This window comes from Prionailurus viverrinus, chromosome B2, assembly GCF_022837055.1.
Source record: "Prionailurus viverrinus isolate Anna chromosome B2, UM_Priviv_1.0, whole genome shotgun sequence".
In the NCBI taxonomy this organism is placed as follows: domain Eukaryota; kingdom Metazoa; phylum Chordata; class Mammalia; order Carnivora; family Felidae; genus Prionailurus; species Prionailurus viverrinus.
Window position 1 is genome coordinate 103,264,546 of NC_062565.1, and position 25,366 is coordinate 103,289,911.

General features: G+C 39.1%; 1 protein-coding gene across 5 annotated transcripts in view; it reads right to left on the reverse strand.

The window, feature by feature from the left end:
• Window positions 1-25,366, reverse strand: part of HS3ST5 (heparan sulfate-glucosamine 3-sulfotransferase 5) — a 153,090-nt gene that overhangs the window by 89,170 nt on the left and 38,554 nt on the right. For 2 of the 5 annotated variants that reach the window (XM_047860458.1, XM_047860460.1), the window contains exon 2: window positions 9,623-9,731. The exons of 1 other annotated variant lie outside the window; for it this stretch is intronic. The gene's annotated coding sequence lies outside the window, so the exon portion shown is untranslated. Of the gene's footprint in view, window positions 1-9,618; window positions 9,732-25,366 lie in introns of all 5 variants that reach the window. 2 more of the 5 variants (XM_047860457.1, XM_047860459.1) reach the window with 1 other exon arrangement.

Sequence of the window (25,366 nt, forward strand, 5' to 3'; positions counted from 1 at the left end):
ATTTGTTGGATTGGAGGTAGCAAATGTAAAACTTCCAAGTTGTTACTGAATTTGCTTAGATGTTCGGTTTACTCAAGATTCAGAATTTTTGTGGAGTTGTATCTTTTAAAAACTGTAGGGATAAAAATAATTGTAATAGAAATAAAAAAGACTGAATGTCTAAAATGCTGCTCTGGCTTTGTCCCAACTACACACAGTTGTGTAATGCCTGGCAAATAATAAGCATTTGAAAAATATTTGCTTTAAGAATAAAAATATAGTACAACGTGCACTCGCTAGATACTTCTCCTCAGTCTTTGTCACACAGAGATACAATGGGTATTTTTTAAATACCTGGTAAACAGGAAATGAACTATATACTTCTTTGCTATTTTAGCAAGCATATAATAGAGAATAATGACTGAAAAAAATAAATATCATAGTGCTAATTATTATATAACAGTGCTGTTTTAATATTATTTATAAGACGCCTGTAAATGATAGAACATCATTAAATGATTTATAGCTTCATAAATCATTTATCTTAAATCATTTATAAGAGAAAGATACTTTATTAAAAAAAACTTGAAAGTCATGAAGACCTTGGAAAAATGAACAAAAAAGTATCCTCCCACCAACTACATTTTAGAGAAAAAATGGAGAGTAGTATCACTCTCCCTGGAAGTAATCATATATTAAATTGGTGTCAAGAAAACCTTAGAAAATATTAGCTTTCAGGAAAAAACACTTACAATTTATATTTTCTACTTTTAAGTAATATATTCTTACTATGACTCTAAAATCTGTCCAAACCCCCATTAACATTTTAAAAGAAAGTTCTCCAGTTCTTACCAAACAGAAATAAATAATACCTGACAACAGCATTAGGGAGCATAAACATAAAATTACCTGTTATTAAAAACTGAGCACATTTTTTCTCAAAGAAATATATTACTCAGCTGTAAAATAGTATGTTTGCCATTCACACTAATGTTTCAACATTATGGTTCAATCTTCTAAAAAGCTGACATGGAAAATAATGGCGTAATAAACTAATTCATCATAATGTGCAAAAGAAACCGCTGGAATAAATTGTAATAACCTTTCAAAAACTAGCAGCTTTTAAAAGTATTAATTTCTACTCCAGATAATTGGAAAGGACACCTGGGTGGGTAGGCAATATTTTTTATGGGATTGCTCTGTCAGGAGCTCAGATTGTCTCTGGACTCAGCAATGATCATTTAGCACTAAATGACAGTGAATCTTGCAAATAGGTCTTCCTAGATGGGGTTTGCCATAAATTACCAAACTCAACTCCCCTCAAGGTCAGCCATATGAGAGGGCAGGTATCAAACGGCCTTCGTGGAGACCCGGAGTGGTCCTCGGGTTTCTCATAAATGGACAATAGTTGTGTTGGCTGCCATAAAATCAACTTAATGGACTGACAACATAAATTACCATCAAACTCTGACGACATTCGTCCCTAGAAGACAGCTGAAGAATGCTTTTATATCAAAGCTGAAGAAAATGGATAACAATATGCTTTGCTCTATACCAGATCATAAATATTTTTAACAATTCTAAGTGGGGAATGAATTAATATTAGAAGCTACGATATGGTTTACTTGAGGCATTAAAAACAGCATCTAAGTAATATTAAAATGGCACTTGCTTTTTGAACTATTATATATCATCGTAACGCAATGGAGTGTGTGTGTGTGCGTGCGCGCGTGTGTGCGTGTGTGTGCGTGCGTGTGTGTATGTGTGTGTGTGTGTGTGTGTGTGTGTGTTCTAGGTAAGAAGGTTACATTTGCCCGGCACTGGGTATTTCCTTAAATCTAAATAACTACAAAGAGTACTTGATGGCTTTCTGGTTTTATTTTATCTCTGTAGCCCACTCTGGACCCACAGAAAGATAGATTCTTGAGTTCTCCTGCTACCTGGGATAAATCATTAATTCACTTTCTCTATGGCTCAGTTTTTCCATTTGTAAAGTAAAACTGTTAAAGAAGGACATTTTGAAGACACTGGAATTAATCCTGGCAGGAAGGTACTAAATAAACACCAAACTACTGGAGAATCGTATCAATACATTTATGAAAATAATGCACTCTGGACAATCAATTAACAGCTTTTACAAGTCAACGCGGTAAAAAAATATAACAGCAGCTGAACAAGGAAACTGGAATTTTGGGGGCATATTAAACATCACTGGCTGAATGTTCATTACTCATCTAATTATGCTTCCATCTTCTTACTTCAACATAGAGCTACAATTATTCTCCCAGGCATTTTTATAACAGTATTTATTATCTCGTGGAAATCAGGACTTCACTGTAGGTTTGCTAAAAGAAATGCTACAGGAAATAAAAGCAAGTTGTTCCTGGAATCCAATGGCACCTGAGACCATGAATATTATGCATAATTGTCAATGAACTCGATACACTTTGCAAACTATACAAGTTCCCAAACAGAATGTGAAGTTAGTAAGTTTTGTGTCTGTCTCCCGCATCTGGTCATCACCTCTGTCGTGCCTTCCTTTGCACTCTCGCTCGCATTTATTCTTTCCTTCTACCCCACCGTCACTTCTGTCTAGAACCTCATCACCTTAGAACTGAGTTATTGCAGTAGTTTCTCTGCTCCTGTTCTCTACCAATCCATCCTGCCTACTCCTGCCAAATGAATCTTTTTTAAAGCACTATTTTAATTATGTCATTCCTCTGCTCAAAATTGTCAATGAGTCCCCATCCCCTGGGGGCCAGAGGCCAGTCTTTATCTAGAATCAAAGCTTTGGGCTCTCCGGCCTCACCTGCCTTTCTAATCTTGTCTTTTCCAGTTCTCCTGCACAAGCCTGCAGGATAATAAATGCATCTGCTGCTTGGTTACTTTCACCATAGGGCCTGCCTGGTGGGTACCATCCATCCTCTCTGCCTAGCCCGTCGCCTTCCATCTGTGAGGCCTTTTTCACTACTTCAAGCCATAGTTAGCACCTCTAGTCATGAAACTGGAACAGTCTTTTTTTTTTTTTTTGTATTAAAATGATTTATTTCACTGTTGTAATATGGCTGAACTTCAGTTTTCATTGTTTAACGGTTTCCACGTCTTTTCTCCCTAATTAATTTGTAAAGCTCTTTAAGGGTAGGGGTGTTTGTGTTCTTATTATCTGCCAATCTCCCTAGCACGGAGTTTATGAAAATAGTTAGCAATCAGTAGACACTTGTTTAATGAATGAACGCAAAAATGCTGCTCTAGGCTTCTTGCAAGATTAGGATGAAAGCTATTCAGTTGTGTTTGTAACTTGTGGTATTCCAGAGCAGTAATTTATGCATGCGAGGCAGTTTTCCCGAACCTAATAAATCTGTTTTAATTTTTAAGTTCTTAGCGAAATTCTGGATTATGAAATATAAGCTGAGCACATGAGATTTATAATGTTGAAATCTGACTTCAGTGTAAACTTGGGCACCATTACGATAAACACAAAGCAGTGCATATTCACAGAATTAATGATAATTTTCTGAAAGCTCCTTACAAACCGAAAGCTCAGTAATTTCTAAACAAAACTAAAATCAGTCTAAGAATAAACTCAGAGGAAAAAAAAAAAAGATAAGCATGCAGCAGTCCAGAGTCTTTATTTTATGAATCAGAAATATACTTTAGCTTGTAATATTCTGCAGAAAGAATATGGATTTTGGAAATCATCAGGATGGTCCTGCCACTTGCTGGGTGTGCCATCCTGGGTCAGCAACTCAGTGTCTTTGAACTTTAAAGTTCTCACAAGGCAAGTGAAAATATTAATATCCAGTTTACTTCAAAAACCGGAGATGAATGAACCCCTTTGGAGCTGTTAATTAGGTTCATGAATTAAAGGGCACCCTGTGGCACCTACCTCAGTACGTGGCACATTAATAAATGGTAGCTACTATTATTGTTTTTGTTTTACGACTTTTTCGTTTTCACTCCTTCCTTCCTATTGTTTATGGAGAAAAATGGCTTCCCTAATAGCTAAAAAGCATGAGCACAGGAGTCTAAAACATCTGGGTTTAAACTATGGCACCACCATTTACTAGTTTACTAATCTGTTTATTAACGAATCTGAGCCCCAATTGTGTAAGAGGATCTATGAAGAAAACAAAATCTTGCAGGGACATTCTGAAGACTAAAAATGATCTATTTAAAAATGTCTAGCCTAAAACAAGTACTCTGTAACAGCAGGTATTATAATTTTTATGAATCTTCTCTCAGGTACTATTCCATTCTGTATTAAAGAACCCATGTTCGTGAATATTTTTTAAGTGAAAGTAGTAGGAAAAATTTCCTCCTTATATTTCAGTGCTTTGCAGAAAAACATAATTTAGTATTATAAAAATTATTCTTATAAATAATATTTGTGTAGTGACTTAGAGTTTACAAAATACCTTTACAATTTAGGACTATGCTCTAACAATATTCCCCCGGGGCGCCTGGGTGGCGCAGTCGGTTAAGCGTCCGACTTCAGCCAGGTCACGATCTCGCGCTCCGTGAGTTCGAGCCCCGTGTCGGGCTCTGGGCTGATGGCTCGGAGCCTGGAGCCTGTTTCCGATTCTGTGTCTCCCTCTCTCTCTGCCCCTCCCCCGTTCATGCTCTGTCTCTCTCTGTCCCAAAAATTAATAAACGTTGAAAAAAAAATTAAAAAAAAAAATAAATAAAAATATTCCCCCATTTAGCCACTCATTGCTGTATTACTCCAATCATTATTCCGGCAATCCATTCTACCGTCAAGACGTTTAACAATAAACAATAATGATAAACTACAAATATTAAGAAAGCTACTTAAAAAGTAAGTTAAATGTGTTATTGGCCTAGGTCTACATCTTTAAAAATAGTTGACAGTTCAGGGGCGCCTGGGTGGCGCAGTCGGTTAAGCGTCCAACTTCAGCCAGGTCACGATCTCGCGGTCCGGGAGTTCGAGCCCCGCGTCGGGCTCTGGGCTGATGGCTCGGAGCCTGGAGCCTGTTTCCGATTCTGTGCCTCCCTCTCTCTCTGCCCCTCCCCCGTTCATGCTCTGTCTCTCTCTGTCCCAAAAAAATAAATAAATGTTGAAAAAAAAAATTAAAAAAAAAAAAGAAATAGTTGACAGTTGAAACTGGTCAGATGAAATTAAGCAATTGATCACAGATTCTCAATCTCAGCAGTAGAGGCCTCCTCTAGGCAGGCTTTAACAAGCACACTTACAGAGTGGTTTCTTTTCTTTCTTTTTTTTTTTTTTTTTAAGACTACTTATTTTTTTAAATGTTTATTTGAGAGAGAGCAAGCGAGCATGAGTGAGGCACGCAGAGAGAGAGGGAGACAGAGAATCCCAAACAGGCTCCTCACTGTCGGTGCAGAGCCCGATGCAGGGCTCAATCTCACAATCTCACAATCTCACATGATCTCACTGTGAGATCATGAGCTGAGCCAAAATCAAGAGTCTGACGCTTAACTGACTGAGCCACCCAGGTGCCCCTAAAAGTGGTTTCTTACTTTCTCTTTGACTTCTTGAATATTGTTTAAAGTATCAGCAAGGTTGCTGCTGTCCTTCAGGTTAAAATACAATTAAAAAAAAATCTGGTAGGTGGTTTCTGGAACTTATCATGTAAACAAATGAAAAGACAGTGAGGCGCCTGGCTGGCTCAGTCAATGGAGCATGCAACTTAATCTCAGGGTTGTGAGTTTGAGCCCCATGTTGCATGTGGAGATTACTTAAAAATAAAATCTTTAAAAGAAGAAAAGGACAAATATGGCCAATTTTTGTACATCTAAATACATGGATTAGGTCAGATGCTGAGGTTAATGACTTATTAGCTCAGTTGGAATGCAATTAAATGCTAAAGAATGGAAAGCACCTTACAGTTTATAAGACAGCGTTGTTTTTACTAGCATAGTAGCTTAACTGAAGCACATGCTTAAAACTCATCCAATACATTTACTTCCCTTAACGTTTACAAGGTCGAAACCAGACATCAGGTGCAACTCGAAGGTGCCATTAATTCCTATGGAAAACGTTTGAAGAGATTGTTTCAAGAAGCAGCAGGCTGGCGCCTATTAAGGCCCCTAGGTACACACATACTTTTAGAACCATGTGTTTAAGGACAGCATTACTCTTGATCCTTCCAATGAGTAGCTTGCCACACAATTATTCCTTGTACAAGGTACAAGCTCCATAGGCACAGTCCTCATTTACACTGTTTTATCCTGAATCCAGTCCTTGGCTTTAGTGATTATGGCCATTATATCTACATTTTAAAACATGATGTAACATACTTATGAGTAACTGCCACTTAGTAACTGATGCCTGCACAGCATTGGATCGGTATCCGTACTAGAGCAGTCTTTTCTAGATCCGCTTCCAAAATCCCACACAGGCATGGCATTTGCTTGGTTTTGGCCTTTGCTGTCTTTCATTGACTATCCCTCCTTTCCATTACCTGCTAGGGGTATCAAACCCTTTGGGGGCTTCTAAACTGTTTCAGTGTTTATTTTTTCCAAACCCATTAACTATAACTTAATGTTTATAGCATCAATGATAATTCCAAAGCTATTTCACAAATAAAACGTTTTGATCTTCAGGGGCACCTGGGTGGCTCAGTCGGTTAAGTGTCTGACTTCGGCCTCAAGTCACGATCTCACGGTTCACGGGTGCAAGCCCCGTGTCGGGCTCTGTGCTGACAGCTCAGAGCCTGGAGCCTGCTTCGGATTCTGTGTCTCCCTCTCTCTGACCCTCCCCCGTTCATACTCTGTCTCCCTCTGTCTCTCAAAAATGAATAAACGTGTACAAGATAAATAAATAAATTTTAAAATATTTTGATCCTTGTAATAACATCACATGAGATGAGAAAACCAAGGCATGCGGAGATTATCGGACGTGCCTGAGTCACTTGTTTGGACAGAGTTCCTCCTTCCTGACTGAATGGAGGCTCAATTCATCCCCGTTAACTGCCTCGTCATTTGCTGGTCTTTGGATTAGACTTGTGATAGAAATGCTTTTTCACCAGTTGTGTGATTTTTACTTTTTCATTTTTTTAAGTTTATTTATTTATTTTGACAGAGAGAGGGAGAGAGAGAGAGCGAGCGAGCATGGGTGCAAGCAGAGGAGGGGCAGAGAGAGAGGGCGAGAGAGAATCCCAGGCAGGCTCTGTGCTGTCAAGCACAGAGCCCGATGCGGGGCTCGAACCCATGAACTGTGAGATCATGACCTCGGCCAAGATCAAGAGTCAGGCACGCTTCATGGACTGAGACAGCCAGGGGCCCTTGTGTCAAGGTTTTTAAGTATATCAGTTAAACCCTGAAGTTTAGCCTCCTTGTCGGTAAGTGCAGGATAATAATACCTATTTCGCAGGGTTACTTTGATGATGAAATGAAATGGTTTATGTGAATTAAAGAACTTAGAATAAGGTAAGTATGTTCAAAAACGTTAGTCCTTCCAATCCCATCTCTTGGGAAGTCTTCACCTAAAGGTAGTTCCTTCAGGTATACAGAGGATCTCTGAAGTTATTCTGCAATTCAGTGGTGGGCCGGGAGAGCAGAGTATATTTAACGTATCAGTAACAACATTGCATTGAACCAAGGATTTATCCATCATCTACTATATGCCAGCTCAGTACTAAGTGCTACAGATGCACAAACGGACCGGCTGCAGCCAATGTTGGCAGCGACACGAACCAGACTTGATGATTTCCTAGAAAATAAAGATATTCCAAGAGGGGCTGGTCTGCCAAGTTTAACGGGACTTCTTGAAAATTCTCCCAAATAACTTCAAATAGAATAAAATGATTTGAAAACTTCTACTTTTTATACTTTCCTCTTGAATGGCACGTTCTGCCAAACCCCAAAGTGTTATCTTTGTAGAGAGTGGTACTGTATCCAGACCATATTATGACAGGGGGCGAGGAAGGAAATGTGGAAGAACCAATCTCAAGGGGACCTGGGAATGTAAGTTTTACAAATGTGGGAGGTGTTTCCCATTTGTTTCTATGATTCGAGTCACATAGGTCAAAAACCCTATGGCAAAACTACCCATTTGGTATTTTCTCTACCCTTCTCCTGCAGTGCCTGGGAACAGAAATATTTGCTGAGCTGAATTTTAGCCTCTAAGTCAAACTAAACAGACCAAAAAAAAAAAAAAAAGGCAATTACCATCCCACCACATTTGGATTAGCCCATAAGAAAAGTATTTACAGTCAACTAAAACTTTTCACGTTGAGAAGATCTTTCAAGGTCACATCTAGTGAAATCTCAGTATAATTTGGTTTAAACTCTACATTTCATTTTTAGCAGCAGTAACTAGGGTGTGAGGCAACGTGCAATGTGTGAAAATGCGCAGAGTGAAATAGCCCAGGATTTAAGGTCAGACATATTGGTTGTCATTCTCCCTCTTCTTGTGATTTTAGGCAATGGCCTGACGTCTCAGGGCCATGGATTTCCTCTTTTTAGAATGGGAATGATGTGCTATTATAACATTATTGAAAAAATTAATTGAGATGGACTAATCCATGTATACACAGTAATACACAGGTTAACAGTTTTTGAGTGTGATTCAATATGGATTACACTATTCTAAGCACTTTTTTTTTTCACTGATTTAAGCTTTACCATAACTCAAGGGGATGGATATATTATCATAACCATTCTAGAGATAAGGAAATTAAGGCACAGAAACCTTGCCATGGTTGGGGTGCCTGGGTGGCTCAGTCAGTTAAGCATCTGACTTCTACTCCAGTCATGATCTCATGGTTCTTGAGTTTGAGCCCCGTATCGGGCTCTCTGCTGTCAACATGGAGCCTGCTTTGGATCCTCTCTTTCCCTCTCTCTCTGCCTCTCCCCCACTTACTCTCTCTCTCTCTCTCTCTCTCTCTCTCTCAGAAATAAACATTTAAAAAACAGAACCCTTGCCATGGTCAGTTACTAGCTGGCTGAGCAGGAACTCAAACTCAAACTCTGGCAGTCTAGCTCCAGAGTCTGTGTTCTTAACCATCTCGCTTTGTCCCCTTGTTTGTCATGGCAGCTCATGACATGCCCACTTCTCCTCACCCTGGATTCTGGTAAAAAAAAAAAAATACAACAGTTCCCACCTTTCCAGAAGTAAATAGGCACACTGAGGACACAGGGCACACGCATTAGGAGAGACAAAGTAATACACGGTACAAGCTGTCAAATGTCAGAGAGGGGGTACAACCCCAAGTTCTATGGCAGTTTGGAAGGAAGGACTTAATTGGGATGGAAAATCAGCACAATTTTGTAATGGAGGTGAAGGTTGACTTAGGTCTTGGAGGAAAATCAGAACTGAAACCAGCAAGGAGGATTTGGGGAAGGTATTTCAGAAAATCAGAAGGCTTTCTGTGTTTGGGCAATAAGGCTCGGTGTCAGTGGGGAAGGTTTCTCTACAGGAATTCTGAGACTGGGGAACAGGAGGCAGTTTAAAGTCATTTTGTAGAACGTTTGAAAAGCCGGGAGAGGAGGGAGGATCTCCTGTGGGAGAGCCACCAAGGGGGTCTGGGTGCACATGCGTGGTGTCCCTCCAAGTAGTGCTTTCAAAAGGCTGAGGAGATGGCAGATGGATAACACACGGGGTAGGGGTACGGAAAGTTCGAGAACGGAGAGCACAGAAGTCTTCAGCGCACATACCTACATTCAGACACTTCTCAATGATCCAGGGATGCTTATCTGGTTGGTGGACATTCCATGGTGTCTTCTCACCTACTGTCTGTCCTTTTGGCCTGTTCCCTGCTTGATGGCACCTGGGGGTGGAGACACAGACGAGTGATTTCCCAGTTAGTCTTTTATTTTGTCGTAGTGTTTGTTTGTTTGTTTGTTTGTTTAATTTCTGCTCCTTAGTAGCTGTGGTTAAAAATGTGTTGTGGTAAGAAGAAGAAGAGGTGTAGTTTGGATGATCAGGCCATTTCTTTCCTTGTTTTTTTTTAAAAAATGATACCTTCAGTTCCTTTGTGAAACAATTTGCTGATGAACAGCAGCAGGGCTCATATTTGAGCCGAACGCTGGGAGAGGTCATTGTTAATTCCCTTTGATTAGAGATGGTCTCACAAACTGGGGGCTACCCAACATGCCTTTTCAGATAATGTTCCTGCAGCAGAACCTTGCTTCTGATCTGATGGTTATCCATATCGATCACTTTCACCTTTGCAGCTACTTGAAGATATTAAGCAATTGCTGCTTCCTCCTAGGTTGAATCGAGAATACCAGGCGACCTGAGTAATTCTCTAGCTGCAGAGTGCATGCTTGGCTCTAGAACTAAAGTGCTGTATTTAAGAGATTAAAAGAAGTAGTAGTAGTAGTAGTAGTAGTAGTAGTAGTAGTAGTAGAAGAAGAAGAAAAAGAAGAAGAAGAAGAAGAAGGAGAAGAAGAAAGAGATGAGAAAACGAAACAGACTGCAATGAAAACAGGTTGTCAGTGCCAAACTCTTTTTGTTAAAGTAATATTTCCTTGTTTTTCCAGGCTATTATAAGAGTGTATATAACATCTAAAGAGATTGTAGGAGCCCAGTCCCAGTACATCATTCTTACTAATGTTTATTTGCAAATAGTAGACATGAAGATTAGTGTTGTCCAAAATGGCTAGAATATTCATCTTTACCTGGGTCCCTTGTATGCAAATGTATTTAGGGTGCAACACACACGCACACGCACACACACACACACACACACACACTTTTTCAAGAAAAAGAAAAGACCTTAAAATTGTATACATTTGGCTAATAGCCAGCTACCGAATCTCTTGTATTCTCTTCTCTGATTAACACACTTTCATACATATTTTTTCTAGTTCTTCTGCTAGAATCCTTGCTCGCTCTTCACCTCACAATCCCATTATCAGCCAAACAGTCCTAGAGAAACCAGAGAGCTGGTAGAAAAAAGTACATTTGGTTATTTCAGAACATGGCACACATCAATAGTGTCCACTTCTTAGCCAGAAAACTGGATTCCGTTGCTTCTGAGAACTTCTCACATGCTCACAGGCCTGCTGACCTCAACAGAAGACAAAACAAAACAAAGCCTCCACCACAGAAACTAGAATTATTTCCAAAGTTCTCAAATAAACAGAAATCACTGTAATTATGAATAATTAAAATGCTAAACTCAAGAGGGCACTCAACATTCGTTACACTGCAGAACTCATCCCCTAAGGGTGGTGCCTTCAATTAGCTCAGTTTTTGCAACAGAAGAAAAATGTGACAATCAGTAATTGCAGGTGTTTAAGCACAAGGAACAAAACAAGCCAACTTGCCTTTAAATCACTCCTTCTCAGCCAGCAGAGGCATTGCTCCCTTTCAGATTCTCAATGTCTATACTAATTCCAGAATACAGAAAAGCAATTGATCGCAGGACAGCAGAAAAGCATACCGCCCTCAGAAGGTTAAGTCGATGAGTTTCATCTTTATCTGCTATTTGGAGTACGTAGGAGGCATGATATAACAATAAATTGTTTTCAAAAGAAAACCTTTTCAAAGGTATTTTGTAAAATGTATCAATATATTTACACAATCTAAAAATGTTTATTAACATCTACCATGTGTCAGGGTTTATGCTAAGTGACAGTGACGTTGCGCCATTAAAAAGTAGCCACTGTTTTTTTTCTTTAAACATATACAAATTACTATAGACAAATTTGAACATAGCAAGATATTTTTATGTTCTTACAAATATAAGGTTTGGAGTATATAGCTACTATATATAAAATGAAACTTTTTAAAGCATTATTTCTCATTATTCTTGAATTGTAATACATTATTATTTTCATTAAAAAATTAAATCACAAATTATTCAGATTTTTCTTCCTCAGAGCCTCCTCTGTTAAAAGTATAATTTTTTCTGCAGTGCCTGGGTGGCTCTGTCGGTTAAGCGTCCGACTTCAGCTCATGATCTCACAGTTTGTGGGTTCGAGTCCCACATCGGACTCTGTACTGACACCTCGGAGCCTGGAACCTGCTTGGGATTCTGTGTTTCCTTCTCTCTCTGCTCCCCCTCCACCCCCCCAATCATGCTTTGTCTCTCTCTGTCTCTCAGAAATTAATAAATGTTAAAAAAATTTTTGATACAATTTTTTCTTACAAAATATATCCATTTTTTTTTTGCAGTAACAAATGCCATTACAGATATTATGTTTTTTCTTAGATGTTTATAGGACTAAAATATAAGTCAAGCTGGAAATGGTTTAGCAAATAGTAACTACAGTTTTGAATCTAAGAGACTGTAGCAAAGTAAAAAAATTTTTTTCTTTTGCTTGGATTCAATTTCAAACAGACAACGACTCAAGAAAGGGTTACCTTTTACTAGCTGCCACTTTGGGGAGATGCATTTTGTCTTTCGTTTAAGTAGAGGAAAGAATTCATTAGAAATGTGGTGCAAGTAGTTTCAGAATGATAAATCTCAAGTTACCAATTCCACTTTTAATGATTAGTTGCCTGAGTCTTGTATTTAATTAAAATGGTTATTTTAAATGCTTATATTTAATTCGCACATAATTAGCTAAACCTCAGTGTTACTGCTTCATCCATTTTGAAATTAATTAATTTATAAGATAGCTCAAAAAGTGATGTAAAAATTGAATATTAAGATAAATCGGGATTCGTTTGCATCGTTTGTTGGTTTCGGTTGTAACTGCTAGTGAGCCATTTATATTAGGGTATTGAGGATGACCACTATGTAGGAGAATCCACGATTGATAGGTCATTGGCGTTACCTTTGTGCAGATGATATGCACCTTCACCTCTTAGGTAATAATAGCCTATAGTCACGGATACGAGTGTCTTAACTTAAAAAGGGATCTAAATTTTATAAATGACTTTTGGCTTTAATACATTGAGGAGAAAGCACTGTGTTTAGCAAATGATTCAAAAGTGTGTTAACGATCTGTGTAAAAAAAAAAAAAAAAGAAAACATTCTTTGAGTCAGTCTGATGGTGTGTGTAACCAGAAAGTGTTTTCAAGGAAATGTTCTGATTTTAACTTCTGTTTAAACACACCACATGATTTATATACCTAGGAACCAAGAGAACAGGTGGTAACGTAGAACAGTTTTCCCCGGCTCAAAGAATGTGAGGGAATTTTAGCCACCCACAATAATTATCGAGCTGGGTTTCCTGGTGAAGCGAAAAACTACATCCATGAATATTCTCCTCTGGGGTGTGGTTGCTGGAAACACTGCTAAGCTGTGCAAAATCCATTAATGATAGCGGTACTGTTTATTAGTTACTCAATACATGTCGGCACTGGCTTAGCTTAAATGCCTCACGAGGCGGTATCATCAGGCCCATTTTACAGGTGAACAAAGTGAGGCTTAGGAAGTCTAAGGCACCGCCAAGGGCAGCGTGATCAGTAGAGACGGAGGCAGGACGCAAAACTTCACTCTGTAGCTCTGCACCTCACTGTCCCGACTTGCCATCGCAGAGCTCTAAAGAAGGCATCTTCAGTTGCTCATAACAGTATACACAGAATTTTCTAGTATTTTATTAAAACCTGGACCTCCTACTCTCCAATGAACCCTTCCGGCGGGGGCATCTGTTCCTGCCATGCTCTGATACGAGCTCAAACCTTTTGCGTCTTCCTTCTACCCTTGAGGAATTTTCATTCTGAGCAGGCTCAGCTTACATGAGAAATGAAGTTGTGCAGAATATTTCTCTTCTTTTCACGCTAGTACTATTAGGTGGCATTCCAGGATGCCTTCAAGCTATACCGTATCTCAATTACCTCAACTGCCATCTGTTTCTATTTCTTTCAGCCCTTCTCCCTGGTACCCTAAACAATGAACGATAGTCCCACTCAAGAGCTAGACTTAGTGTATTTCTCCGCCAAGGACGTGCGTTAACATAGACAGCCATCCCTGCTCTTTAGATAAGATGATACGAGGTTGTGATCAAAGCCAATTATCTACTGATTTTCAGTTTAACATTCCAACTATCACCCGTGATCTGAATTGCGGAAATCGTCAGAAGATCCAAAGAAGGGGCTCCGTCACCAATCAACCATAACGGGGAAGTACTATTTGAGAAATGAGGAGGGGTAAACGTATAGGCGCATCTGCTTGGTTAATCTTGCTAAGGCCTTTAAAGACCATCTGTTTTCCATTCATTCCTGGCTACCATCTTTCCCTAGGTTAAAAGATTTTAAAATGACTGGGGGGCGAAAAAAAACTTGAAAAGGAGTGTGAGATTTTAATTCTGTATTTCATCTGCCAAACAGTGAACTACAGTTAGCCTCAGCGAGTGTTCCTAATAGATAAGGGAATTGTTGCTTCACATATAATTACATAGAGTCTAACGGTAGACATAGCCAACCATATCATCTTCATGCCATTAGAAGTGCTAGGAAGTCTGAAAAGAATCCATTTCGAGGAGGGTCTAAGCTACTTTTATTTTACTTCAAACCAGGGTTATCATGGAATAAAACTGATAATTCTTTGGAGGAACCGTTTTTGGAATGTGAAAAAAAAAAGTATGAAAGGGGAAATGAAACTGACAGTCGTGACTGGCAGGAGGTTCAGGCATTATGTGTTCTTTTGTGTTTGCTTTGGAATGTTAAACAGGTCGGGTTCTTTTCAAAAGAAAACATTTTATTCAGAACATTCTCCCATGAAAGCCCTCTTTGACAAAGTGTCATTTTTTGATATATTAGTACATGTCTGCCCACATTTTACATTCAAAAAAGGCAAGCAACGTTTTAACAACTTTTGACAAGCGCAGGGAATTAAACTTGCACAGAATCAACTCTAGGTGTGATGCTATAAGCTGTTATATTTGCCATTTTGTACTTCTTCATGGCAGACCACAGCATTTTTAAACATACTAATTTCTGGTTGCAAAAACGTGGGGAAATTCAAGATGAGTAGTTAGAATAGGAAACATTTAATTCAGCAACAAAATGTTTTAGGCATAGAACTCTAAGATGTGTTGGGGAAAAGAGCTACGGCAACAGTATTCAGGGAATTGTAAATATGTAACAGGAACCAAGTCAAAGAATGTTCTAGAAAACTAGCCAAGGAATCCTAAGAGATTTAGCTACCTCTGAATTATACTTATAAGTTCCCTACTAAGTCATAAATTTCAAAATCAAATCATCCTTCGTTTTTTGCCAATGCAGGCCCTGCCTACTGAAAACCTCAGTTGGACACCCAAGGGTACCTCGAGGCAATAAACTGCCCTTCATCCTGTGTCCCTCTGACTGGGACCCTGCGCGACTGCTCTCTAGCCTCTTCTGTCTCTACTCCACCCTGCGCCTGCTCATTCATTCCTCTAGAGCCTTTTCCAATTCCTTGCACAGGCCAGATTCTCTTTTGCCTAGATCACTATTTTAGCTCAGTGATTTCTCTTCTTTTAAATCTCAGCTTAGATGTCACCTTCCTCCAGAAGATTCTTCTGACAATTCGCTCTCTCCGCATCCTTTCTCTAGAGCCTGTAGAACCCTCTTCTCTCCAATCTGAGTCCCTGTGATACAGGAGTGTCACTGACTCCTTACTTGTCAGTATCGTCAACAGACCATAAGTTCCATGTCAGTCTTGTTTACTGTTAAATCTCCACTGCTTAGACAAGTGTTTGGAATATTCTAGATGCTCTCAAACCCTTTGTTAAACAGATTAATGAATTATTTGAGCGAAAAGTTCCTATGTGACCAATACATATATTTTTTTTCCTCTTGGCGATAACACACGTTGTTAAATATAACTACCTTAAAAGATATATTAATTTACTTGCGTTGGCATGTGTTACCATTAATGTTCCCATTTCACTATTTCATCTAGCCGGAATGACACGTTTCACATTCTGGCTCAAGGGTTTCTCATAACATTTCTCCCTACACAGAAAGTCCAAGGTGGGTAATAGGAGCCACTCAAGAAGGGTAAGATCTGGAATGCCATGCTTGGTTTTGAGTTTAAGATACAGAATTCTAACGGCAAACATGAGGGTAGACTGAAAGGAGACAGAAAGGATTTATGGAGAGTAATGAACAACCTCTGAAAGAACTGAAGGTCTTGCTTTATATCGCTGTGTCATTATGAGCCGGTAACTTCTCGGGGGACGCTGTGCCTGGAAAAGGAGAACGGTGGAAACCAGTACCTATTAGTGAGTCAGGCGGAAAGGAGCTGGAGAAGAGGGCATCTTATGAATATTGTTATTAGATAATCGAGAGCTGTAATAATCAATATTCTCTTGAAAGGACCTTAAATCTAATGAAGCAGCTGTGGATAACTAAATTATGATTATGACAAATTCAGGGAATTGGTTCAGGGTTCTTTGCATCCAAAATTCAAATAAGTAATCAAAGTGAAATTGCATTAGCTGACCTCCTCAAACCACCTCTAAATACAGGAGGCATTTATTAAGAATACCCCAACCAAATAACAGCACGACATAAGTGCCTCCGTATTTCACAAATGCCTTTGGCTAACGGGGAGGGTGGATGGAGTTGGGTGTGGGAGGGCGGGTATGAGGGGAAGGACACAGAAGGAAGAGAAGGAGTTCTTGCAAAGAGATAAGTGGAACTCTTATTTTTAAAATGGCCATAGCAGTTCTTTTCTTAACTCAAGATTAAAAATATGATCGGGGCGCCTGAGTGGCGCAGTCGGTTAAGCGTCCGACTTCAGCCAGGTCACGATCTCGCGGTCGGTGAGTTCGAGCCCCGCGTCAGGCTCTGGGCTGATGGCTCACAGCCTGGAGCCTGCTTCCAATTCTGTGTCTCCCTCTCTCTCTGCCCCTCCCCCGTTCATGCTCTGTCTCTCTCTGTCCCCAAAATAAATAAAAAACGTTGAAAAAAAAATAAAAAAAAAATATGATGAACTTATGGAGTGCTACCTTCCACAGCAAAAGTTACATAAAACGATTTTTATGTACATTTATATACATTACTTAACACAGGTGTCACTGGTTTTACAGAATAACGTTGGCACCTATGGACCGTCATATATAAAAGAGATCCTTTCTCCGTATTTTTTAGCCTTCAGCTTGCAGTAGTTGTCTCTTTAGTAAGTTCTTATTTCTTACTTTGAAATATATTCAAATATATTGAAATAGTTCACCAGGAGCACAGGTGAATTGTTTCCCTTGGCTCTCTGCTGGGCTTCCTGGGGCCATCATGTGGACGGTAGCAGAAAACAATTTCAAGGACAATAACAGTGATGAATAAATTAAAGTACAGTGTATATAGTCCCCATCAAAGAAGTAAATTTGTTTTACTGACTCGTATTTTCATCTCAAGGACTGTTCCCCCCACCTTCACCTCTTTCCAAAACGCTTCTTTACAGCAATTCTCATTTCAAAAGGGTGCTTCAAAATTGATTCTGAGGAGTTTAAGTTCTCCACACTCTTTTCTGGCAATATGCTTTTTATCAGATCAGCAAAAACAATGCGAAAACACCTGTCACCGTAATTTCAAATGTCTATCATCTACCAAATTATCCATAAATGATCTACGGTTGCAGTGTGGTCCTTGAATGAAGGACATTTTCAAGAAAGACAAAGCAACGTTGTTGAAAATATAAATGGGTACATTGCAAGAAAAAACACTTGTAGCGTTTGTGGAAACTTACAGCTTTTATTTTTATCTTTAATCAGAACCAAGAGAACATCTCTGAAAGAACTAATTTTGCTTCTCATTCACACAGAGCATTATATACCTGCACGCCTACTCTCAGGTATAGACATCGTTCAGCTAAACTCCATAGGGCTGTGGCTGGAAATGGAGTCAGATTGGCAACAAAGCACTTCTTGAATGCCCACCTGGGGTAAATGGTAAAAAATGTAGACCTTACCCGCCCCCTACCCCCCAAAAAAGCAAAGAAAGGTATAATTGTTGAATATGGACAAGCTTTTTAAAAAACATAGAGAAAGGCTCTGGGTTATAAATCTATTTTTATTTCTACATGCCAATTCTTTAACTTACATGCTAACCCCTCTCAAGGACTGGTGTGCTCCAAGATGATTCTATTGTGCAGCCAGAGCTGAGAATCTTGGTCTCATGCCTTCTGCTCGACAATGTGGCGACAAACCCCCTTCCCATTTTTTGTTCCAGTCACCTGTGCACATCTGCCTTCTCACAGCCAAGTAGGCCCTATACCATGGCTTGAAGGTTCTATCTTCCTATCCCATCGTGCCTTCTGTGCTCAGAACCATAATGCAAATCTACTGTGGTTTGAATGGGAAGCATTACACATTTTCACATCCAGACTTAAAGAAACAAGTATAGATCAAAACCGTGTTTACATTTATTATCTAAAAAAAATCACAATTGAAATAGCTGAGTCTTTTGAAATGGGGTTGCAATTTTACAGGAAATAATACGGTATGAAAGGCAATGGAAAAACATACCCTTTTACTCTTTTAGATTCAGTATGTTTCAGACTTAAACCAATGGGAACATAATGACGGTGTATTATAATCACTCCAATATCCTTAAAGGTCTGACATTTTTAGAGAGTGTATATAGTATTCAGGTGGGGCTCCAATGAATGTAACCATCCTGCTGCTGTTTTGTAAAGTGGTAGCCTGGCTAAGGGCAGCAATAAAGAACACTCTTAAATGTGACTTATTTCTAACTAGGGTGACACATTATAGTACTCTTTGTCAGCACTTTATTGCTTTCACAAGACTAAAAACAAATACTGAGGTCTTCATTCTGAAATCCACTTCTAGAGTTTATCTGACTAACAAAGGACTTAGTCCTGTGAAAGGGGTTCTAGTTATAAAAGAATTTCTCTTTGTAAGAGTTTATTTGCTATTTGAAAGGCTATCTTTATTTGGCACTATTCAGTTATTAATTAAAGGCAACAAACTCTAAAATCATACCTTTCCATGATCTATGTGATAAACCAGAAGGAGACTTCCTAAGATAGCAATACTCTTTGGTAGTGGGCAAAACTGTTCATGTATGCATTTATATGGGAAGAAAAGAAATCCCAAATTTGTGTAAACATGAAAAGAATTTTCGACTCAGTCCAATTATTTTCAGCATTGTTCCTAGGGGTTATTTATTTACTACAATTGGGTATTCATTGAAGTTTTGCAAAAACACTCGTACTTTTCCCTTTCTTTTATTTAGGCATAAAATGATGAGCAGCTGATCTCAGTACTTCCCTAAGCTCTTTTGATTTTGGATTGTAAATATGTGAACTCAGGTTGCCGCGAAAAGAATAAAGGAGAATAAGACACATTTCCAAAGCAACAAAGGAACAACTTGTTTTACTACACTGTTACTGCAGAGAAGCATCTTGGAGAATGGGTTTTTGTTTATTTACTTATTTTTTATTTATTTTGAGTGAGTGAGAGAGAGAGAGAGAGAGAGAGAGAGAGAGAGAAAGTGAGTGGGGGAGGGGCAGAGAGGGAGAGAGAGAATCCCAAGCAGGCTCTCTGGGCTGTCAGTGCAGAGTCCAATGAGGGGCTCGAACTTATGAACCTGGAGATCATGACCTGAGCCACAATCAAGAGTCAGATGCTTAACCAACTGAGCCACTCAGGTGCCCCGAGAATGGGTTTTTAGATACAAAAAAATGGTTTATTTATTTATTTATTTATTTATTTATTTATTATTATTTTTTTTATCTTTATTTATTTTTGAGAAAGAGAGAGAGAGATGGCGTGTGAGCAGGGGAGGAGCAGAGAGAGAGAGGGAGACACAGAATCCGAAGCAGACTCCAGGCTCTGAGCTGTCAGCACAGAGCCTGACGCAGGGCTCGAACTCATGAACTGTGAGATGATGACCTGAGCCGAAGTCAGACATTCAACCGACTGAGCCACCCAGGTGCCCCCCAAAAACGGTTTATTTATCATAACCAAATCCATTTTCCGATTAGCTCTGCATATGGATGACAAAAGAGTGAAACACCCACAAATAAATGGTAAATGGTACCAAATAAAACAAAATCTACTCTGCAAGTATTTATGCAGCAAAGTCCAAATGTTTTAGCTTGCCTTCCGAATCGAGAGGGAAAGACGAATGGAAAAGGTAGATTGCACATACACCCCAAACTGTCTTACACAGACTTCCACAAACATTAAGAAAGGGAGCTGTCCGCATGAAGGGGCCCCTTTCAGAAAGTTATCATTGCAAAGCTTTAATTTCCCAAACTGTTTTCAAATATGTTTTCCTTTTTGCCAAGCTAAAATTTCTTAGAAACAAGATTCAGGAAAGCAAATGAAACATTATGGGACAATGGATAGATCGAAGTATACTTCTTTCTGGTACAAGAACACCGTCTTTATATACAGCCTGTCTTTTTTGAGGGAAGAGAGAAGGAGAAGAAAAGCTTTTAGAGAATGAGGGTGATGATAGCTTTCTGCAAGATGCCGTGTCGAACAAGAGTCCTTCATGCAGTTTTGAAAAAGAAATTAGCAATATTTATCACCTGTGTGACAAGCTATTTGGCAACATACATTTTGTCTCTTTTTACATACATTAAGCCATTCCCAGGGACTGTGTGAGTTGCCCAGAACAAGACCTTTTTGCACATGGGACATGGCTGGGGACTCAGGAGCCTGCCAACTTCAGGTTCTTGCCATTAGACTCATTAACTCTCTAGAATGTAAGCGCCATGAAGGTAGATTTTTTTTGTCCCTCACTGCTCTTTCTCTGGCACCTATAATCTTGCCTGGCGGATAGTAAGTATGCAGTAAATATCTGGAGTAGGAACACACGAATACAGACCAGTTTAGACCCCCAAATTCTCGGACTTTGGCTACTATATGTGGTTACCAATTCAAAGAGATGTGAGTTAGCCTGGGCCAGACACTGCTAGATACTAATCATCTAATTCTCACAATGGCTATGTGATAAAGGCATTATTATCCCCACTGTAGGATTAGTGGTGAAGTCCTAGAGTGAGAATGAGGTAGTTATATAACTTATTTAAAGTCCTGCAACTTGTGGATGGTAGAGGGAAAAAAAAAAGTTTTGAATTAGTTAAGTTCAAAACCGAAGCTCTTACTCACTGTGCCAAATCTTGGTTCAGTGCCTCTTGGTCGGAGACTCTGCTCCATGCACAGCCCCTGTCTTGTCTTTATTCTGTTTCCTGGTCTTATCTAAACTCTGCCCTGACTCTGGTCTGGGATCCTGCACTGTACCTGATGCACGCTTTGCTTCAACATTCCAATCTCCCTGGTACACTTTTGTGGTGTTGTCTTAGTCAGCTCGGGCTGCCACAACAAAATCTCATAGACTGAATGGCTTAACAAGTTGTCTCACAGTTGTGGATGCTGCAAGTCTGAGGTCATGATGGCAGAACAGTCAGGTCCTGGTGAGACCTCTCTTCCTGGCTTGTAGAGGGTTGCCTTCTTACCGTGCACTCACGTGGTCTTTCCTGGGTGTGTGTACGTGGAGAGAGAGAGAGATCTTTCTTGCTCTTCTTGTAAGGCCACCAATCCTATTGGATTAGGACCCCCATCCTTATAACCTCATTTAACCTTACTTAACTCCTGAAAGTTCTATCTTCAGATACTGTCACACTGGGGGCAAATTATGAATTTGTAGAGGATACAATCCAGTCCATAGCAAGTGCCCTGAGCTAAACTATCTGGGACAGTAACAAACAAATACATCTCATTTCCTTACTTGCAATCACAGGATTCACTCTCCCACTTACAGAAATAACTTTTCTGTCACCTTTTCTGTTCTTGCCATATTTGCCTCAGTAATCTAGAGATTAAGTATGCATATCTCAGTCAAATATGTATTGGATTTGAAGAACTGTTCAAATTCAAGTTATCCTGCTGATGCAATCTTCCAACAATAATCCTTCGGGGGCTCCTTGAACTTTCCAGAGCCTTCTAGAGCATTACAGACGAAAACACAGATGAGGGATCACACACCTGAGTGCTAACCTTCCTTCTAACTGATCGACAAAGAGAACATGGTAAAATTCTCAAATATATATATATATTTTAAAATTATTGTCTAAATCTACCCAATCATAGGTACTTCCTGATTCCCAAAGGGAAATTTCATAGATATCATGTGGTCCAGTTGATCATTTCTAATGGTCATCACATCGATGTGCTGCTTCCCTATATATCATTGAGAATCTCTGTTCTGAATGGACAGTGATCACAGGGTCAATACAACCGTAAACTATTCTTTGGGACACCCTGAGTATTTCTTGGAATTTTCCAATCAGATCTTAGAATCAGAAATCATATCCGGGCCTAATTATTACAAAGCTCCCTTACTGCATGAAAGAAAAAAATTAAGCCTACAACATTCTCTCTTTGATAACCATAGTCTTGTTCTCTGAACTTGTAGTAAGCTTCTACTGGGCGGGGGGTGATAGTGAATCCTGTATTAGAGTACAAGTACATGATATCACGACCCACACCAAGATTTCAAAATGCTGTTGTAGATTTGACTAGCGTAGACATGACTAAAATGTCAGGGTTCTGGTGCAGCCATGTGAACATTTTAAAAAAGAGCTTTCTTTTGGTGAAAATGGATCTCCTGACTCTGATCATTCTGTTTTTCAGGGAACTCCAGGGTCTGATTATGTGTGTGTGTGTGTGTGTGTGTGTGTGTGTGTGTGTGTGCGTGCGTGTTGTGCACACGCTGTCTTGAATTATAAGGTTCCTCTGGAGGGGAGATACTTTTTTATATGTTTCATTAACATAATTAAAATTTAAGATACATAGTATGTTTTCTACATATGATCAGCTACAGTAAATGCAAAGCCATTATTTAAGACTGAACGAGAACGTGTGCAAGTCATATATATTGCAGTTTTTATAGGCATTTCTTGGAACTATTGTAACAAGTTATCGCCATTAGATTTTCACCTCATTACTGATGAATATAAAGTTTAAATTTTTTATTTTACAAAGAAGAGATTGATCATCCCTAAGCTGCTATCAGGTACTAAATTTAGACAACAATGAAAAATTCAAATAGAGAAAGTAATTATTTTTTGTAATGTTTTCTTTCATCATTGAACAAAGAATATCAAGTTTTCTGTTGTTGGGCAACACTATGATAATTTAATTTCAGCTTCTCTAACAGGTCAATCTATATGTTTTTCTATAATTGTAGAGAAGAGTTCTAGATAAGGTACTTGGAGATCCGAATTCTTGCTTTGGCTCTGGAATTAAGTGGGTTTTGGGACCTGGGGCAGACTGCTAAACCTTCTGGGGCCTGAGTCTTCCTGGCTGCAAAAGGAGAGGACAAAGTTAAGAACAGATGAGCTCTGATGTCCTAACCCTGATGGGTTCTCCTGGTCGGTGACCCCAGGTGGTTATTTCTGTTACTAGGGCCCTAAAGTTAACCTCCATGAACAGAGAAACTAGGGACGGTTATTCCAGGTGAATATGATCCTTCCCATGGTCACAGTGGCTGACCTTGCCATTATTAAATAGAACGCTCCAGGTAGCATCTCACAGTTGGTTACCCCAGCCCAACAGATGCCACATTTGATGGTTCCCTACTCTTCTCTGAAGTTCATTATTCATAATGATCTTTCACCAACTACTGGGGTTGGTACATTCCTCATTAAGAATGGGCGCCTTCTCATTCTTTCAGTGTTCACACAAGATTAAACAAGACATTTCAGTCACAGCATTTCGCACAACTGGTAGTTATAGTTACATACCTATGTAATTATATCATATCCCTCTTTAGGCTGTAAATTCCAAGAAAATTCTAAGACTGGCCTTTTTTTTTTTTTTTAATTTGCTCTTTATTTTTTCAAGGTAACAATGAACATATCTTAAAGCGGCCACTTTATGGGGCTTGTTAGGGAAAACAGCTGCTCCTTGCAGACTCCAATGCCATTTTCATTTCCCCTGAAACAACTACTTTCAATTCTTCCAGCTGAATATTTTGGCATTTTTGACTATTTTTGTAAATATCATGCTCATATTACTTTTTCTCGAGTTTTCAGTTTTAGACATTGAATACTGAGTTCCCTCTTGGAAGAGAAGTTCCCCCTTCACACTCCCCTGCTAGCTATGCTTACTACACAAACTCTTAACGCACGACGTCTGTCTGTGAGCCCATTCTCCCAACACAGACCAACAGTGATTGTTATGAGAATTACCAATGAACCATTATTATGTATTATTATATATTCTCAGCTGAGTCATGGAGTATACAATTTTCGTGCCCGCCATTTTCACTGATCCCCACTCTGAGTTAATAATGATCTTGTTCAGTTTGTTTCAAATAAGTTATCACTCTTTCAATCCTCTTTTCCAGTGGCTTAAATCTCTCCATATGTTTAAATATATTAGATATTCTGTAAATTTTCCTCTTTTTGGAGAAATGGCTTGGAGCCTTCTGCCTGGTTGCATTCTAAACTAGTTGCTGCACAGATGTTACCCTGGAATTTCCAAAGCTCTCTTTTGGATTATAGTTTATGTTTCCTGATTCTCTAAATCCTTTATATCCTACTGTCTTGGTTTCTCTCTTTTTTGGTGAAGTACATCCTCCATAGGTTTATTGTGAAAGCTAGTGTTCTGAATCTTATATATTTAAGAAGTATGCTATTGTGAGGTATGTCTATCCTAACAAATAATCAGTAGGGCCACTGGGTATAGATTCTAGATTAGAAATGATTCTCCTCATTTTCGAAGGCACTTACTCTCTTCTAGCTGCCCAGTATTGCTGTTGAGAGAGGTCTGATACTATTCGGGTACATTCTCCAATCTATGAAATTTGTACTTTTGCTACAGAATTTCTTAGGTATTTTCTTTGTCCCCAGTGTTGTAAAACGTCCCAATGAGTGTGGTTTATTTTTATTTACCATCCTGGGCATTCCATGACCCTCTCAGTAGGGAAACTCTTGTGAATTCTGAGAATATTCTTTTGATGATTTTTTCCTTCATGTAATTTTTTTTCTCATACTGAGGAATTCTTGTTATTCAGAAGTAGAATCCTTAGACTAATTTTAAAAAACCTTCTCACCTATTATTCATCTCTTTAACCTTTTTGCTGTCTTTGCTGGGAAAATGCCTCAATGTTATCTTCCAAACTTTTATTTTAATCATGTCTGCTATTATATTTTTAACTTCCAGGCATATTTTTTGTTGTTCTCTGAATGTGCCTGTCTTATAAGCACACTCTCCTCATTACAATGAAGCAAAATCTTGTCTTTCTCTTAGTCTCTGCTTCCTGCCAGGTATTACCATCTGTTTTTGGTCTGTATGTCAAAGTAGATACCTTCCATAAAACATGCATCGATCCACCGTTGTCTACTCACAATTATGAGTAAAGAGCTTGTGAGCATACGGGAATTGGTCAAATATGCTCATTATTCTAGGGTGACCCAGCTAGGCTGTTCCCTTAAGGAGTCCCTGATCCCTAATCTTTTTATCCTTTGGTTTTTCATTTCTGGACTGACCAAATTCCCCCAATACTCCTCAAATATCTCTCCTGTAGAAATCTGATTGCCAGGATTCT